Source organism: Balaenoptera borealis (genome assembly GCF_965194805.1).
Source record: "Balaenoptera borealis genome assembly, chromosome: 3".
Classification (NCBI taxonomy): Eukaryota; Metazoa; Chordata; class Mammalia; order Artiodactyla; family Balaenopteridae; genus Balaenoptera; species Balaenoptera borealis.
In genome coordinates this window covers 106539468-106558081 of record NC_138866.1, presented here as the reverse complement: position 1 = coordinate 106558081, position 18614 = coordinate 106539468, and the positions used below count along the sequence as shown (strand labels likewise).

At 40.9% G+C, this 18614-nt stretch overlaps 1 long non-coding RNA gene across 1 annotated transcript in view; it reads right to left on the bottom strand.

Annotated features, from left to right (window-relative positions):
- Positions 1-18614, bottom strand: part of LOC309626862 — an 844624-nt gene that overhangs the window by 615349 nt on the left and 210661 nt on the right. The gene's annotated exons all lie outside the window — the stretch shown is intronic.

The window sequence follows — 18614 nt, the reverse complement described above, 5'->3', positions numbered from 1 at the left end:
TAGGGAAGTTTTTGACTATAATCTCTTCAAATATTTTCTCAGACCGTTTCTCTTTCTCTTCTTCTGGGACCCCTACAAACCAGATGTTGGTGCATTTAATGTTGTCCCAGAGGTCTCTGAAACTGTCCTCAATTCTTTTCATTCTTTTTTCTTTATTCTGCTCCATGGCAGTTATTTCCACCATTCTATCTTCCAACTCAATTATCCGTTCTTCTGCCTCAGTTATTCTGCTATTGATTTCTTCTGGTGTATTTTTAATTTCAGTTATTGTGTTGTTCATCACTGTTTGTTTGTTCTTTAGTTCTTTTAGGTCCTTGTTAAATGTTTCTTTTATAGTCTCCATTCTATTTCCAATATTTTGGACCATCTTTATTATCATAACTCTGAATTCTTTTTCAGGTAGATTGCCTATTTCCTCTTCATTTATTTGGTCTTGTGGGTTTTTACCTTGCTCCTTCATCTGCAACATAGTTCTCTGTCTTCTCGCTTTGTTTAACTTACTATGTTTGGAGTCTCCTTTCTGCAGACTGCAGTGTCGTAGTCCTCTTGCTTCTGGTGTCTGCCCCCAGTGGGTGAGGTTGGTCCAATGGCTGTGTAAGCTTCCTGGTGGGGGGGACTGGTGCCTGCATTCTGGTGGATAGAGCTGGATCTTGACCCTCTGATGGGCAGGGCCACATCAGTTGGTGTGTTTTGGGGTGTCTGTGAGCTTAGTATGACTTTAGGCAGCCTGTCTGCTAATGGGTGGGGTTGTGTTACTCTTTTGCTAGTTGTTTGGCATGAGGTGTCCAGCACTGGAGCTTGCTGGCCATTGGGTGGAGCTGGGTCTTGGTGTTGAGACGGAGACCTCTGGGAGAGCTCTTGCTGGTTAATATTCCCTGGGGCCAGAAGTTCTCTGCTGGTCCAGCATCCTGGACTTTGCTCTCCCACCTCAGAGGCTCAGGCCTGACCCCTGGTTAGAGAACCAAGACCCCGCAAGCTGCATGGCATGGAATTTAAAAAAAAAAAAAAAAAGGAAAACGAACAGACAGACAAAACTCCCAAGACAAATGGTAAAAGCAAAATCAAACAGAAAAAAACCCACAAAGAAACAAACACACACAAACACAGAGAGAAAACAAAAGAGAAGAGAGCAAACAAACAAACAAATGAATCCAAAACTGAAAACAAACAATAAAAACTAAACTAACAAAAACAAAAAACAAATCAAAAGCAGAAAGCAAACTACAGAAAAAGGCAAAGAAAGCATAAAACAAACACACAAAAGTCATCCAAAAAAAGATAAAAACAAAACGAAAGAAGAAAACAAAAGGAAAAAACACGAAACAACAAAAAAGTAATGTAAAAATAGAAAATTTAGTTAAAAATGTGATAAAAACAAAGCAAAACAAAAGAAAAAACAAAAATAAGGAAAAAACACAATATAACAAAACAGTAAAGTAAAAATAGAAAAAGAATAAAATAAAAAATATATTAAAAATAAAAGCATAAAAAAGGAAAAAAAACAAATAAAAAATAACAATTAAAAGAATAATAAAGGGCTTCCCTGGTGGTGCAGTGGTTGAGAATCTGCCTGCCAGTGCAGGGGACGCGGGTTCGAGCCCTGGTCTGGGAAGATCCCACATGCCGCGGAGCGGCTGGGCCCATGAGCCACAACTACTGAGCCTGCGCGTCTGGAGCCTGTGCTCCGCAACAAGAGAGGCCGCGATAGTGAGAGGCCCGCGCACCGCGATGAAGAGAGGCCCCCGCTTGCCGCAACTAGAGAAAGCCCTCTCACAGAAACAAAGACCCAACACAGCCAAAAATAAATAAATAAATAAGTAAATTAAAAAAAAAAAAAAAAAAGAATAATAAAAAAAGAGCAACTGTGGAACAAAATGAAACAAAAAAATTACAGTAATAATAATATTTTCCTGGGGCCTCAGGTGTCAGTGTCCTTGCCCCCACAGGGAGCCACAGCCAATCCCCACCTCCCCAGGAAGTCCTCCAATACCTCTAGGTAGGTCTCTGGACTTGATGTTGGCACTGTGGGGCCAGTTCAGACTCTGACCTGGCCCAGTTCCCTCATGTACTTGCCCCCAGTGTCTACAGTTGTTAAGGCTAGACCAGCCTCAATTGTGGGAACACTCGTTGACTATTCAGATATTCCACAGATGCAGGATTTACCAAGCCAACTGCCGGGATTTAATCCTCTGCTCCTGCAGCTGCACAGAGAGATTTCCATTCCTCTTCTTTTGTCACACCGCCCCTGGGGCTCAGCTTTTGTTTTGACCCCACCTCTGCATGTGGGCCACCCGCAGGCATCTGTTCCCCACCCAGGTGAGAGGGGGCAAAAGCAGTGGCTGATTAGGGCTCACTTGCTCTCTCAGGCCGGGGAGAGGGATGGATATGGCAGCCACAAATGTGATGTGCAGGGAGTGCCTGTGGTGGCAGTGCCCAGCAGGAAGTTGCAACAGCCTGAGGTGCGCCATGCATTCTCCCGGGGTAGTTGGGCCCAGATCGCGGGCCCCTCGGCAGTGGCGGGCTGCGCAGACTCCCGGGAATGTGTGGGCAGTTACCTGCACTTGCTCACGGGACCATTGGTGGTAGCGGCGGCAGTGGTAGCGGTCTGCGCCCGCCTCTCAAGCTCATGTAAGCAGTGCCTGGTTGCCTGTGAACACACGGAGAAAGAAACTCTTATAGTGGGCCCGCCCCTCTCCTTGTGCACCCCCCAGCAATGGTCCCTTGTCTCTCTGGTGAGCCCAGGTTTCTTCCTGGACTCCCTCAGCTGTGACACACTAGCCCCCTCAGGCTGTCTTGAAGCAGCCAACCCTAGTCCTCTCCCTGGGGTCTGACCTCCAAAGCCCAAGCCTCAGCACCCAACTGCCACCTGCCCCGGAGGGCGAGCAGACAAGTGTCTCAGGCTGGGGAGTGCCAGTCGGCACCGACCCTCTGTGCAGGACTCTCTGCTTTGCCGTACGCACACCTGTTGCTGCACTCTCCTCTGAGGCTCCAAATCTCCCCCCGTCCCTGCAAGTGTGGGGGCTTCCTAGTGGAGCACTCTCCCTTTTTTTCTTGATGAGTCTGGCTAAAGGTTTATCAATTTTGTTTATCCTTTCAAAGAACCAGCTTTAATTTCATTGATCTTTTCTACTGTTTTCTTTGTTTTATATTTCATTTATTTCTGCTCTGATCTTTAAGATTTCTTTCCTTCTACTAACTTTGGGCTTTGTTTGTTCTTCTTTCTGTAGTTGCTTTAGGTGTAAGGTTAGGTTGTTTGAGATTTTCCTTGTTTCCTGAGGTAAGCTTGTATCACTATAAATGTCCCTCTTAGAACTGCTTTTGCCGCATCCCATAGGTTTTGGATTGTTGTGCTTTCATTTTCATTTGTCTCTATGTATTTTTTTATTTCCTCTTTGATTTCTTCAGTGACCCATTGGTTGCTTAGTATCATATTGTTTAGCCTCCATGTGTTTGCACTTTGTACAGTTTTTTCTTGTAGTTGATTTCTAATCTCATAGCATTGTGGTCAGAAAAGATGCTTGATATGATTTGAGTTTTAAAAAATTTACTGAGGCTCTCTTTGTGGCCCAGCTTGTGATCAATCCTGGAGAATGTTCCATGTGCACTTGAGAAGAATTTATATTTTGCTGCTTTTGGATGGAATGCTCTATAAATATCAATTAAGTCTATCTGGTCTAATCTGTCATTTAAGGCCTGTGTTTCCTTATTGATCTTCTGTCTGGATGATCTTTCCATTGATGAAAGTGGGGTGTAAAAGTCCCCCAATATTATTGTGTTACTGTCTATTTCTCCTTTTATGGCCGTTAGTATTTGCCTTATATATTGAGGTTCTCCTAGTTTGGGTGCGTATATATTTACACTTATTATATCTTCTTTCCTTGATCATTATGTAGTATCCTTCTTTGTCTCTTGTAACAGTTTTTATTTCAAATTCTATTTTATTTGATATAAGTATTGCTACTCCAGCTTTCTTTTGATTTCCACTTGCATGGAGTACCTTTTTCCATCCCCTCATTTTCAGTCTGTATGTGTCCCTAGATCTGAAGTGGGTCTCTTGTAGACAGCATACATATGGGTCTTGCTTTTGTATCCATTCAGCCAATCTATGTCTTTTGGCTGGAACATTTAATCCATTTACATTTAAGGTAATTATCAATATGCATGTTCCTACTGCCACTTTCTTAATTGTTTTGGATTTGTTTTTGTAGGTCTTTTTTCTTCCCTTCCTCTTTTGTTCTCTTCTCTTGTGATTTGATGACTAACTTGAGTGTTGTGTTTGGATTCCTTTTTCTTTTTTTTGTGTGTGTATTTACTGTAGATTTTAGGTTTGCAGTTTCCATGAGGTTTTGATGTAGCAGTCTATATATACACAAGGTTGTTTTAAGTTGCTGGTGTCTTAATTTCAAATGCCTTTACAGTATCCTCCATTTGTGCTCTCCTCTTCTCACAGTTGCTCATTTTGATATCATATTTGTGTGCAGATGATTTTCTACCTTTACTTTATGTTTGCCTTTACCTGTGAGCTTTTCCGTTCATAATTTCCTTGTTTCTAGCAGTGGCTTTTCTTTTCTGCTTAGAGAAGTTCCTTTAGCATTTGGTGCAAAGCTGGTCTGGTGGTGCTAAATTTCCTTAGCTTTTTTTTGTCTGTAAAGCTTTTGATTTTGCTGTTGAATCTGAATGAGAGCCTTGCTGGGTGGAGTATTCTTCACTGTAGGTTCTTCCCTTTCATCACTTTAAATATCATGCCACTCCCTTCTGGCCTGTAGAGTTTCTGCTGAGAAATCAGCTGATAACCTTATGAATGAGAATTCCCTTGTATGTTATTTTTTGCTTTTCCCTTGTTGCTTTTAATATTTTTTCTTTGTCTTTAATTTTTGTCAGTTTGATTACTATGTGTCTTGGCATGTTCCTCCTTGGCTTTATTATATCTGGAACTCTCTGTGCTTCCTGGACTAGGGTGACTGTTTCCTTTCCCATGTTAGGGAAGTTTTCAGCTATTATCTCTTCAAATATTTTCTCAGGTCTTTTCTCTCTCTTCTTCTTCTTCTGGGACCCCTATAATGTGAATGTTGGTGCATTTAATGTTGTCCCAGAGGTCTTTTAGACTGTCTTCATTTCTTTTTGTTCTTTTTTCTTTATTCTGTTCCATGGCAGCGATTTCCACCATTTTGTCTTCCAGCTCACTTATCCATTCTTCTGCCTCAGTTACTCTTCTGTTGATTCCTTCTAGTGTATTTTTTCATTTCAGTTGTTTTATTGCTCATCTCTGTTTGTTTGTTCTTTAGTTCTTCCAGGTCTTTGTTAAACATTTCTTGCATCTTCTTCATCTGTGCCTCCATTCTTTTTCTGAGATCTTGGATCATCTTCACTGTCATTACTATGAATTCTTTTTCTGGTAGATTGCCTATCTCCACTTCACTTAGTTGTTCTTCTGGGGTTTTATCTTGTTCCTTCATCTGGGACATATTCCTCTGCCATCTCATTTTGTCTAAATTTCTATGATTGTGGTTTCTGTTCTGCAGGCTGCAGGATTGTAGTTCTTCTAGCTTCTGCTGTCTGCCCTCTGGTGGATGAGTCTGTCTCAGAGGCTTGTGCAGGCTTCCTGGTGGGAGAGTTCCTGCCCAGTGGTGGGTGGAGTGGGTCTTGTCCCTCTGGTGGGCAGGGCCATGCTCAGGAAGACTTTAAATAGCCTGTCTGCTGATGGGTGGGGCTGTGTTCTTGCCCTGTTGGTTGTTTGGCTTGAGGTGTCCCAGCACTGGAGCCTACAGGTTGTTGGGTGGGGTTAGGTCTTGGTGGTGGGGGGGGAATGGCAACCTCTGGGAGGGCCCACACTCCTGAGTATTCACCAGAACTGCTGCAGCCGGTGTCTTTTTCCCTGCAGTGAGCCACAGCCACCCCCCACCTACACAGGAGACCCTCTAATACTAACAGGTAGGTCTGGCCCAGTCTCTTATGAGGTCATTGCTTTCTTCCCTAGGTCCTAGTGCGAATGGGACCTTGTGTGCGCCCTCCAAGGTGGAGTTTCTATTTCCCCTAGTCCTGTGGAATTCCTGTGATCAAACCCCGCTGGCCTTTACAGCCAGATTCCCTGGGGGTTCCTCCTCCTGTTGCCAGACCCCAAGGCTGGGAAGCCTGATGTGAGCCTCAGGACTTTCACTCCTGTGGAAGAACTTCTGTGGTATAAATATTTTCCATTTTGTGAGTTGCCCACCTGGTGTGTATGGGATTTGATTTTATCACAGTTGTGCCCCTCCTACCATCTTGTTGTGGCTTCTTCTTTGTCTTTGGGTGTAGGGTATCTTTTTGTTAGCTTCCAGCATTTTTTTTGGTCGATGGTTGTTCAGCAATTAGTTATGATTTTAGTGTTTTTGTAAGAAGGAAGGAGTGAGTTCACATCCTTCTACTCTGCCATCCTGCTGGCCAATCTCCTCCGTTCTTTTCTTTCTGTTCAGGTCCTCTATTGACTGCCTGGAAAAGGCCAAGTATAGCTATTTTCAAGTTTTAACTTTATTTTCAAGTTTATCAAAAACTTTTGAAGTTAACCCACAGAAAATGTTCTGATCAACGTTGGCATTTTTCAGCAGATCCACTTTCTGTGTCCCACAGGGCTCTGTGTTGCAAATATGTATAGCAATCCCTGGCAGGTTGATGACTGGTTGCACATGGGGCCCTCAGAGGTGGCTTTCCTTCTCATGTATTTTCGTTTAGAACTCAGCAATCCAAATGAAAGCCCAAGAGGATTTTACAAGCTACCATATTTCAACCACATGTCTATATATGTGTCCTACTACCTGGGACAATATCCTTGGGAAATTGTTGGGATTTGCATAACTCTAGTGGGGGACCACAGCTCCTACCAAGTAGACATGTAAATATAATCTAAATAATCACATTAAGGGCTGAATTGTGTCCCCCACATATTAAAGTTTTAAACCTAACCCACCTCCCTCAGAATGTAGCCAATATTTGGACATAAGGCCTTTAAAGGAGGTTATTAAGTTAAAACTGACACCTTGATCTTGAACTTCTAGCATCCAAAAGTGTGAGAAAAATAAATTGCTGTGTGTAAGCTCCTCAGTCTGTGATATTTTGCTATGGCAGCTCTAGCAAACTAATACAAGACAGCACTTATTTTGTTAAGTTATCATTATGATCAAAGAGAGAAAGAGATTTTTCAAGTACCAGACAATGGGAACCCTTAAATCTTGGTTGGAAAATTAGAAAAAAAAGCAGCTATACACATATCCCCACATACATATACACATAAATGTGTGTTGTTAAACTGCCATACTGATTTCATAATTATTTATCGATTGCCTTTAGGGTCCTGGAATTGTGGTAATAATAATAATAACGATAATGATAAAAATAATGGCTAATGCTTACATAGCATTTAGTATGTTTCAGGTAATGTTTTAAGTACTTTGTCTATATTAACTCATTTAATCCTAACAACAAACTCACAAGATAGACAGTGTTATTATCTGCATTTCAAAGGTGAAGGAACTAAGGCCCAGGGAGGAAGAATAATTGATCAAGATCACAGAACTCACAAGAGGCCGAGTTAGGATCTGAATCCAAATAGTTTGCTCCAGAATCTGAGATTTTTAAGCACCATGACTGCCTGCCGGATTCTGACAATGTGATAGAGAATGATTGAGATGCTAGGGAAGATGTTCATACAAGGCTAGTGAAAACTTCTACATATGAAAAGGCTTAGCAGCTAAGATTGGAGCATCCGCCCACCCTTGTGAGTATCATCTGTCAGTTTGTCACTGTCTGGATAAAAAAAAGTTATATGGCTATAACCGACAAATGCAGTTTGCCTTCAGTTACTGCTATTGTAAAGATGGCCTGAGTCCTCCATACTTTCTGGCCCACAGTGAAAAGAATTCTGAATTTGAGCATCAGAATACCTAGCGTCAAGGTCCCACTTTATCACTCTGAGCTATTTAACCTTCAGCATGTCAAATCAGAAAAGTTTTCCTAACTGTAAAATAGAGGTAAAATACTACTTTGTGGATTTATGTGAGGGTTGAGTAAGACAATGAATATAAAAGATCCTGATAGAAACAAACGGCTCAATAAAGTAATTCTGAAAAAGCTGAGTCAAAAATCTTACCAAGGTGAATAAAAATCCATGACAGTACATGTAGGATATTATTGCCAACTCCTCCTAGATAAATCTAGAGATGAGCTTAATATTTAGTAGGAAGAATGAAGCAGAGATGAAGTGAAAGAATTTTAATTCACTTTATTTTTAGCTTACATTGCTTTCCTACATATCTCTTAGACTTTTACATTCTACTATATATGCTAGACAATGGGTAACAGTTAATGAGTCTGCTCTAAGTGGTGAATGATATTATGCACTTAACACTATACAATCAAACCATCTGTATTAATAAACATGTTACTCCTTCAGTATTTACAATCATCTTTGGTGTCAAAATAGTATGAAATAGTATAAGTCATATAAATCTCATGATTATTGTTATTTCACTTACCTATGTTAAAAAGGCCAGGATCTGCCTCCACAACAGTTGAGATCATCTTTCCGTCAAACATCTCCTCCCACGCCCCCTGTAAGACCCTAGATACTGATGAGCTAGAGGCAAAAGAAACTCTAGGTTATGAGACTGGCACCACGACCTTCATACTTGGAGAAAAGGCAAGGAGAAGACTCCAACTAGGAGTGTACTGTTAGCCAGTGGACATCAATAGGGCAGGATGAGGGCACCATGAAAACTGACTCTAAAAGTCCAGGGTCTGGAGATAAGGGAGCAGAGGAAAAGGTTGTGGTAAGGGAGGGTGGGAAAGAATCAGCTCAAGAATTTTGCTGTTCTTACTGCCTCTCACCTTTTGGGTACATAAAAGTAAAAGAGTTCATAAACCAAACTCAAAGTTTTCCTAAGAAATCACAGATACTCTCCTGCCCTATGGTTCCCACTGGCCTGGATAACTGGCATAGCCTTGTTTTCCCAGCCTCTAAGCCACCCTTACCCCACCATCCTATTTCCATATTGACACCAGGGCTATCTTTCTAATTCGAAATTCTTTTGCCACTTCCCTGATGAAACACCTTCACTGGTTCCCTGGTGGTTTTTTGTTTTTTTCTTAAACATCTTCACTGGAGTATAACTGCCCCACAATGGCGTGTTAGCCCCAGCTGAATCAGCTATACATATACACACGTCCCCACATCTCCTCCCTCCTGCGTCTCCCCCCCCATCCCACCCCCCCGGGCAGTCACAAAGCACGGAGCCGATCTCCCCGCGCCACGCGTCTGCCTCCCACCAGCTATCCACCCCACGTTTGGTAGTGTACACACGTCCATGCCACTCCCCCACTCCGTCCCAGCCCACCCCTCCCCCTCCCCGCATCCCCAAGTCCATTCCCTAGTAGGTCTGCGTCCCCACTCCCGTCCTGCCCCTAGGCTCTTCACGACCATCCCTGTTTAGATCCCACACACACGTGCCAGCATATGGTACCTGTCTTTCCCTCTCTGACCCACCTCACTCCGCACGACAGACTCCAGGTCCATCCACCTCACCACAAACAACTCAACTTCGCCTCTTTCCATGGCTGAGCAACATTCCATTGCATATATGTGCCACATCCTCTTCATCCATCCGTTGATGGACACTTAGGTTGCTTCCATGTCCTGGCTATTGTAAATAGAGCTGCAATGAACATTTTGGTACATGACTCTTTTTGAATTATGGTTTTCTCATTCCCTGGTGTTTTTAAGATAGAGTGCAATTCCTTGGCATGACTGTATCCGTTATCTACTGCTGCATAAAAAATTACCCCAAAACCTAGTGGCTTAAAACAACAATAATCACTAATTGTCTTTCATGGTTACTGTGGGTATAAATTCAGGCAGAATATAGCAAGAGTGGTCTGTTCTGCAGTATCCAGGACCCTGCAAAGAGACTCACTGGCTAAAGTCATCTGAAGTCCTGTTCATCCCATGTCTGATGGCTGATGCTGGCTGGGGCCTGGCTGGGGCCAGGATCCAAACATCTACACCAAGCCTCTCCTTTTGACCTGGCCTTCCTCACAACATGCTGACTTCTAAAGACAAGGGTCCAGAGAGAGAGGGAGAGAGGGAGAGAGGCAGGAGGAGAGGGGGAGGAGGAGGAAGAAGAAGAAGCACACTGGACACAAGCAATATTGTCGTTTATGACCCAGCCTTGGGAGTCATGCAGCATCACTCCTGCCATGTCCTATTGGTCAGGAGGTTATAGAGGCAGCCCAGGTTCACAGAGAGGGAACAGAGACCCTACTTCCAGATGGAAGATCCTGTGGAATGGGATATATAATTGTGAGGTCACCTTTGAAAAATACAATCTGCCATATGGCTTAACCTGACCCTTCGCCCCCAGCTTACCTTTCCAGCATCATTTCCCTCTACTCCTTGCCACTCACCCTACACTTTCCAGACTGATCTGTTTTGTTTAGTTTTTTTCTTTGACGATGACGAACTTCTCCATGCCTCTGAACCCTTGTATATGGTACTCCTTATGCTTGGAATGTCCTTCCTTTTCCCTGTTAACTCCCTAGTGAAAACCTTCTCATGATTCAAGTCCAAATTCAAGCTGTATCCCTGTAAAGCCTTCTTGTTCCATCCAAAGAAGGTTAACTATTCTCTTCCCTAGGCTTCTATATATGGTATGTACCTCTCTGTCTTACAGTATTATCTGGTTGAATTTTTATCCTCAACAGGTTATGAGCAACTCAAAGAAAAGGACCAAGACTTGTTCTTTTCTTTTTGTTGTTCTTTTTTTTTTGTTTTTACATGTCCCTTGTTCTCTCCTGAATGCCAAATATTTAACACAGTGCTTAACACAAGGTCCTCGCTCATTAAATGTGACTTGAATGACAGAACAAAACTTTAAGGCAAACTTTAGAAAACTGCCATTTCAAGGGCAAGGTGGCTCCCTTGAGCTTCTATTGCAAATATTTTTTTCCACTTCTCTATTGCCTGAAATAGTTTACTTTTTTTTTTTTTCAATAACAAAATAGTTTATTCATGGGATCTTAAGAATTCCAATTGGGAAGACACAGATTTGGGAAACCCCAAAGGAGTGTTTGGGGGAAGAGAAAGAATTAGGGGCTTATAAGAGAAAAAGTCACAAGTTGTTAAAAGTTGCCTAGTGATGAAATAGTTTACTTTTTTAAGCTTTACATTTATGAACGAGAGAGAGAGAGGGAGAGAGAGGGAGGAGGGGGAGAGAGGAAGCTGAGTAGAAAGTAGAGAAAGCTGGTCAAGGCAAAACACTGTCTCAGTCAAAGTGTGAATGAAGACAACAAAGCCATTTCTATGCATCTAGGGAAGAAAGAGTTTAGAACAAGGACACACTGGCAGGATGAAGGAGTGAGGACACCAACAAGGAGGGCAAGAAAGCAAAAAAGAAAGGCTGTGAACACCACAGCAAATTCTGCTTCACTCACAATTTTGCCCTCAAGCAAATCTTGCTCTTCTTCAGCTGTTTCTGAAGGACTAGAAGCTTGGGGCAAAAGTACCCCATGTTCTGCCTGGTTCCTCAGCAGGAACACAGCCCAGGACTTTTCACCCTCTCTTGCCCTTCCACTGCCCCCTCCAGCCCTGCTGTTGTGCCCACAGGGCTGACGAAGGTGGGAGGGAGGCCCTCCCTGCATGATCACTTACTCCCAGGAGCCCCCAGGTGGCCTTTATATCTGGCTCTAGCATGGACACCTTGGTGAGATTGCCATGAGGTCTGCAGTCCCATTCACAGCTACCTTCCTTTCTGGTCCTTCCATTCTGGTCCTGGCCCTCATTTTCTGGGCTTCTGCAACCAGTGTTTCTCTTTGGACTTAAGTTTCTTCATCAGGTCCCCAAACCACCTGAACACGAGAATGCTCTGGGGAAGCTCAAGTTTTTAATCACACAGACTCTGGACCCTTCCTTGGGAAACAATCCAGCAGGCCTGGGAGGAAACTAAGAATCTCTTATATTTACAACTGATGAGAAGAGTTTAGGAAAGCCTGGACTAGATGACCGCCAATTCCCTTGTTGGGCTTGAATAAATGGTCTTCATCTAAATTATCTCTTCTCTAACACATGGTTATACAACTAACCCTCCAAAGTCACGGCTCTGATCAAGGAGTTTGGGCTTCATCCTGTAGGCATTGGGAAGTCACTATGAGAAGAGTAGCATGATCAGACTTAAGATGTTGAAAGGCCACTATGTAATGTAAAGGGTGTTATAAAAGGAGAAGCAGCAAGGACAAAATTATTACAATAGTCCAGAAATCCTCTTTTCCAATTAGTGGCTTGGAGCAATCTTGCTTCCCTCATACCACAGGAACTCATCTGGTATCACTTAATTTTAACTGAAATTCTTTGTTGTCATGCACAGCTACATATGCTATTCAAGAGATGGGGAGGACCAGGACCAAAGCAGCAGCACTAGAGGTGGAGAGAAGGGGCAGGACAGGGGAATGTTAGTGAGATAGAAGATATAGAACTTGGTGAAGAAAGGATTAACACAGAGACCAGTCTGTGCCTTGTAAGGTATTGTATAGCCAGTGGAGTGAGAGTGAGAACTTACCTCTTTTTTAGTAGCACCTTCAGGCATCTCACCACTCTTTCTTTTTCATCATCATGTTTCCTCCTGCAATGGCCCTAGGAATTTCTCCCATTCCTGGGAATCCTTTGATTCACGCATAGACCTTTTGAAACTTTTTCTGCTTTTTCCTGGCTATTTACAATGTTGAATAGCAGTAACTTACATATCACGTTTCTCTAGGGCTTGCTACCACCTAACCCATATAATATCCCACAGTAAAAAGGCGAGATAGAAAGCTGGTTTATTCTAGTTCCCCATTCTACTAAATCAATTTCTTAGCTTATCATCTAGGCTATGTCCTAAGCCTTCCTTTACAGGCATGTTAACACTTTTCTTTTCCACGATTTACTTCATTCTTCCTGCCACCATGCTAGTCTAGGTACAGCTCAAATGCCATCCTTCTGATTCCCATGGAGACATAACCACTCTCTCTTCTGACCTCTATAGCACTGTACACCTGTTAGAGCATAATGCCTCAACTATGCTCCCTGCTGGCCTGAACACAGAGCTCCTTGTTGTGAGACGCTGGTTTATGTACTTTTATAGTCCTCAGTTCCTAGGAGTTCTATGCTTGTTTTTGTTGGATTATGAAGATGTAATGACTACATTTTACTGAAACCACAACTTGTTTAGCTCAACCGTGCCCTAGTTCTTTATTCCACAGTTGTGAGAATAGCTTTGTAACATAGATTAAAAATTGGAATTGTTTTCCTTTTGTAGTTAAAAAAATAACAATGCAGATCTCCTAATTCAAAGTTTGGCACTTCTCATGAGGATACAGTCACATTAGCATGGACATTTTCTATTGGAGGAAGTAGGAGACATTTCAGTGGCTCAAACAGTGAATAAGGGAATAATCAGGACTAGAATTTGGGTTTCCTTAATCCGGGTCCAGTGCCTTTTCCATACTGAAATCAGGTAACCAAACAGAAAAGTATTACAAGATAGAGAAAACTCCAACAACCTCGACTCAACCTGTTAACAGTACACGAAAACCACTTTACAATGAACAGCCAATTAATGTATTGAGTTCAAGTTAAAGCAGTGTTTCTGGAAATAATTTACATGCCTTTTTTCAGAGAAAACTTTAAAAATATGCAGGAGGATTATCATAGCGCAATGAACAACAAGAGAGCAGTGCAAACTAACCAGGTGTCTCTGGAAAGTCCCATAGAATCAGCACAAAAAGAAACAGTGATCTCATAAGGCCATAGAGAAAAGCAGCTCCCTGTATCTGCACCCACCCCTAACATTTGTGGGGTCCAGATAAAGAAGAGAAATGAAGAACCAACCACCGTACATTTAAATATTTTACAATTTTTAACTAGACTTATAAATCCTTAAATATAAGGTTCTCTTCTGCTTTAACCAATAGAGCTTCATGATGGCAAAGTGTTTAAATATGTAAAGTTATACTTTTTATTTGACTGAAAGTCAGCAAAATATCAAGACTACTGAATTTCATTATTATTGGGTATGTCTTAGTGTTCTGTTGATGTGCCAGCAGTGTTTGGGTAAGTAATACAATAAAGACATACATGACTCATAATTATATATTTATCCCACAAAAATGCACCTTTTGCCTTTATTTCATCAAAATCACTGTATTGTTATAACCAAGATTTTCACGTAATTTGGTGATGTTGACAGAAATAATTTAAAAGTTTCTTTTAAAAAAGAATTTGAAGTTACACATTTGAATATATTTCATCAAAAATGTTAATTAAATGAAAATAGAAACATTAAAGTATTTCTTATATTTTCAAAAAAGTTATTTTTTCTAAAATATTTAAAATTTTTAATTAAAATTAAAGGCAAAATAGAAATTAAAATTAATGAGTATCAAACAGTACAATTATTGTTTTAAAATATATAATTATATCTCATAAAATATTTTTATAAAAATAAAACTATTAGAAATTCTAGAGTCTAATGTCCATCTAGTTGCCAAGTTAAAGCAGCAATATCATACTTAATGCATGTTATGTCTAGACCTACATATATACAAATTTTAGAGTATTATAAATTATTTAATGTTGCAAAATATTCCTCAGTTCATAGAACTGTTAAGAATATCTCCCATTTTCATTTTTGACAACCTTATAAACCATCAATTGGAACACAAAGAGAAGCAAGAAAATGGACACTTGGCACTCTTGGGAAACAATGCTTCCACTTTCGAAGAATCTACTGCATTCATGCTCTCTGAGAGAAAGGATCTGGTAAGTGAATTCATTTGTCTTTCCTCTCATCTCTGTGCTTGCGTTGATCAAATCCTGCCTGCACTCTAATGATGACAGCCACTTAACACACTAATCTTCCAGCATGCGAATGCTGTCTTTTGTAAGAGATGAGGAAGAGCATTTCCTCGGGACCTGAATGGTGTTAGTTGTGATTGTGGGTGTTTAGGTTTATGAACACTGAGAGTCAGATCCTGAATGACAGAGGTGCTCATGTATTCTTTATTGAATTTGTTTTTTGTGTATTTGTAACTGCGGCCCCTCTACAGCATGAGTACCAGGGCAGACATTCCTCTTACTCAGGTATTGCTTAAATGGTCTCCTCTCAGTCCCCCTGAGCACATGAGGTGAACTTTTTCCCCCTTCTGTCTTTTCTTGTGCTCCTTACATCTACTGAGAATAGCGTAGGGAAGAGTTACTCACATTGGCACTGTTTTTCAGATACTGAAAAATGTTAACTGCCCTTGAAACACATTAAATCTTGTGGGCCTAAGTACATTTGTTGTCAGTTATGAAGATTTTCCTTACAAGGATCAAGTTGTGAATTTCTTGAGGTGTGACTTTATAGTTTTCTTTTTCATACTCCCAGGGAGTCTTGCCAGTGCTAGGTACCTAAGAGGCCATCAATATTAGACATGTGAATATTGCAGTGACTCATTTTTAGAATATTTGATTAGTGTGCAGTTGATACTCTAACAAGGATATCGGGACTTTGCACTTGTATAACTGAAAGTAAGAAATATGGTCTTTTAATAGTCCAAGTGTCAGCTTGAATATAAGGAGTAAAATGGAAGAAAAAAAAAAAAGACTTTTAGGGCTTCCCTGGTGGCGCAGTGGTTGAGAATCTGCCTGCCAATGCAGGGGACACGGGTTCGAGCCCTGGTCTGGGAGGATCCCACATGCCACGGAGCAACTAAGCCCGTGCGCCACAACTACTGAGCCTGCGCGTCTGGAGCCTGTGCTCCGCAACAAGAGAGGCCGCGATAGTGAGAGGCCCGCGCACCGCGATGAAGAGTGGCTCCCGCTTGCCGCAACTAGAGAAAGCCCTCGCGCAGAAACGAAGACCCAACACAGTCAAAAATAAATAAATAAATAAATAAATAAATAAATAAATAAATAAATAAATAAAGTGAAATTCTTTAAAAAAAAAAAAAAAGACTTTTAAGGCTCCAGTAGAGTAGCACACACATGTCTTGAAATACTTTTACCTGCAGACATAGGTCCAAAGTCACTTGTTTAATTCTTGCTTTGACATGGAAGATATCACATGCTTTAGAAGTGATTTCTGATTATTTTCCTCACACTCTTGCCACCTCTAATTCAAGTGAATTCTAGCTCTCACCCACCTTTCCTGAAACTCATGGTTGTTTTCATAATTACTAAAAATGCCTATTCCTGCGTAGCCAGAGAAATAAAAACCCAGAATTTTAATAACTGGAAATATTGTGGAAATTCATTTTAGATTTCTGAATTATCTAGAATCCAAATATAACTGACAGGGACTTCCTTGGCGGTCCAGTGGTTAAGACTTCGCCTTCCAATGCGGGGGTTGTGAGTTCAATCCCTGGTCAGGGAGCTAAGATCCCACATGCCTTGTAGCCAAAAAACCAAAACATAAAAAAAAAAAAGAAGCAATATCGTAACAAATTCAATAAAGACTTAAAAAAAAAAAAGGTCCTCTTCAAAAACAACAACTACAACAACAAATATAACTGACTATTAGAACATCTAGTTCCCAAAATAATGTCTGGCCATATCTTTAAATATATAAAATCACATGAATTTGGGATGATCCTAAAGTATATTATAGTAAATTAAAGGTTTTGTTTAATTTGCGATATTAATTTTCTCATTGAGTTCATTATCTTAGGCATTTTTAATGAAAAACTCAGGTTAGAAAAACTTAATAATTTGAGATTACAATCTAGACATGTAATTTTCATATTGAAAAGTGTCTTTGGATATGTATTTCTTTTGCAATTCTGATTTCCATATTTCTCTGGAAAGGCAGCTATCTCTGGACAACATACTGCTTTTGCTAGGTTAGCAGGCTCATAAAACTCCTTAAGAGCATTATAGTACACAGAAATGTTAAAACTGAAAGCTCAAGCTGTTTTAGTTATATAACAGACGCTTTTCTTTTTTCATAGTAGAAAAGTTTGCGTCTTTTCAACTGGCAAGCAGATGTTACCCTGGTGCTGCCTCCATATTCATTAGCCTGTAATGAATCTATTAATTGAATATGTAAGTTTGGCTAATTAGATGTAAGACATTTCTTCAGATTTAAAGGGTAGTAATTAAAAATTTAAACTGCAACACCAGATCAAGCATTTAAGGGTTGATAAATGTGAACTGGAAAGTGCACAATTCCAATATAAATTAGTTAATTGCCTCTGTTAATTTAGGTGAATTACATTAGCAGAAAGGTCAATCCATTTGAGGCTTGATGTGTTTTTCAAATAGTAAATTAAAAATAGCAAATCAAAGAGCACTACAAAGTGAGAAGCATGGAGTCCACTTTTCCAATCCAGAGGCTGCAGAGTGGACTCAAGTAACCCCACAGAGTTAACATCCTGTGGGTTAACCAGTGGTTCTCTAGCTGGGCTGTGTCTTATAGACACCAGAAAGCTTTGTTAAAGATATCAATGCCTTGGGCCCCACCTTAGACTAATTGAAATCTCTGGAGATTGGACCGGGCATTCATATTTTTAAAAGCTCCCTAAATTATTATAATTGGAAACTGGGCTGAAAACCACAGGACTATTCCATGAATGTAATAGCAGGAGTAAAGTGGCAGGTCGATGGCAGGTATGTAAGCATTAGTAGTGTCGAACTTAATGCTCTCTTTTGTTCTTAAGTGGGGAAAAAAATAAACTGCCCTTAGTCCCTACTGTGTTTTCTCTTCTGGCTAGGCCTGTGCCGGGCTATTACTTGAGAACATTTAACATTTTGGGAAGTGGGAGGTAATCCAGGTATTTGCTTTTGGGAGTTCCAGTTCTACAAGTAGTTAACTTACTGGATAACATTAGTTATCTTTACACTAAAAAATGTCAAAGAAGTTCTTTGTTGGGCCATGTTTTGGAAAATGTTACCTTTATCACTTGTGTCTTATGTCCCTCATAGCACCTGGAAGAGTATTAGGCCTATGGAAAGCCCCAACAAAAGTATTTGTAATAGGTTGTCTCCTTTCTGATATCACTTTCTTTCACTCTCATTCTGCACTGCATATTCTCACTTCTTTCCTGTCTCATATGGCCCTTGAATTGTTTCACATATGCAGTTACTGTCATTCCACACACTTCTTTTTTGTTCTTCACAGAGTCTATGTCAGTGCTTGGCTCATAATGTATCATCAGTGAATATTTGTTCAATTGAAGCTATTTGATTGATAGGGGGAGAAAAAATGTCCCGGTTTACCAATGTAGTCAAGGAGTCACAGATGCTCTGAACGGGGGAGTATGTATATCTGAAGCAAGAGACCCTTCCTTTGTAGTCTGGGGCTCGATGTCCAAATTGGATGTCTATATCCTGGCTCTGAATGCCTCCCATTCTTGCCCTGTGCCTTTCACAGATTGAACTGTGGGGTTGAGAAGAAAGATGCTGGCATTCCCCCTCTATTGTCAAGACATCTAAAGTGTTCCTCATTATCTTTTCAATGGCTCATTCCAGCAAGTAAAGGAGAACAATGACTGTTCATTTAGCCTCATTTTCTAGTGAACATGAACATGGATCCCCGTCCCAAATATCACCAAAGTTCATATGAGGATTACTTATGCCC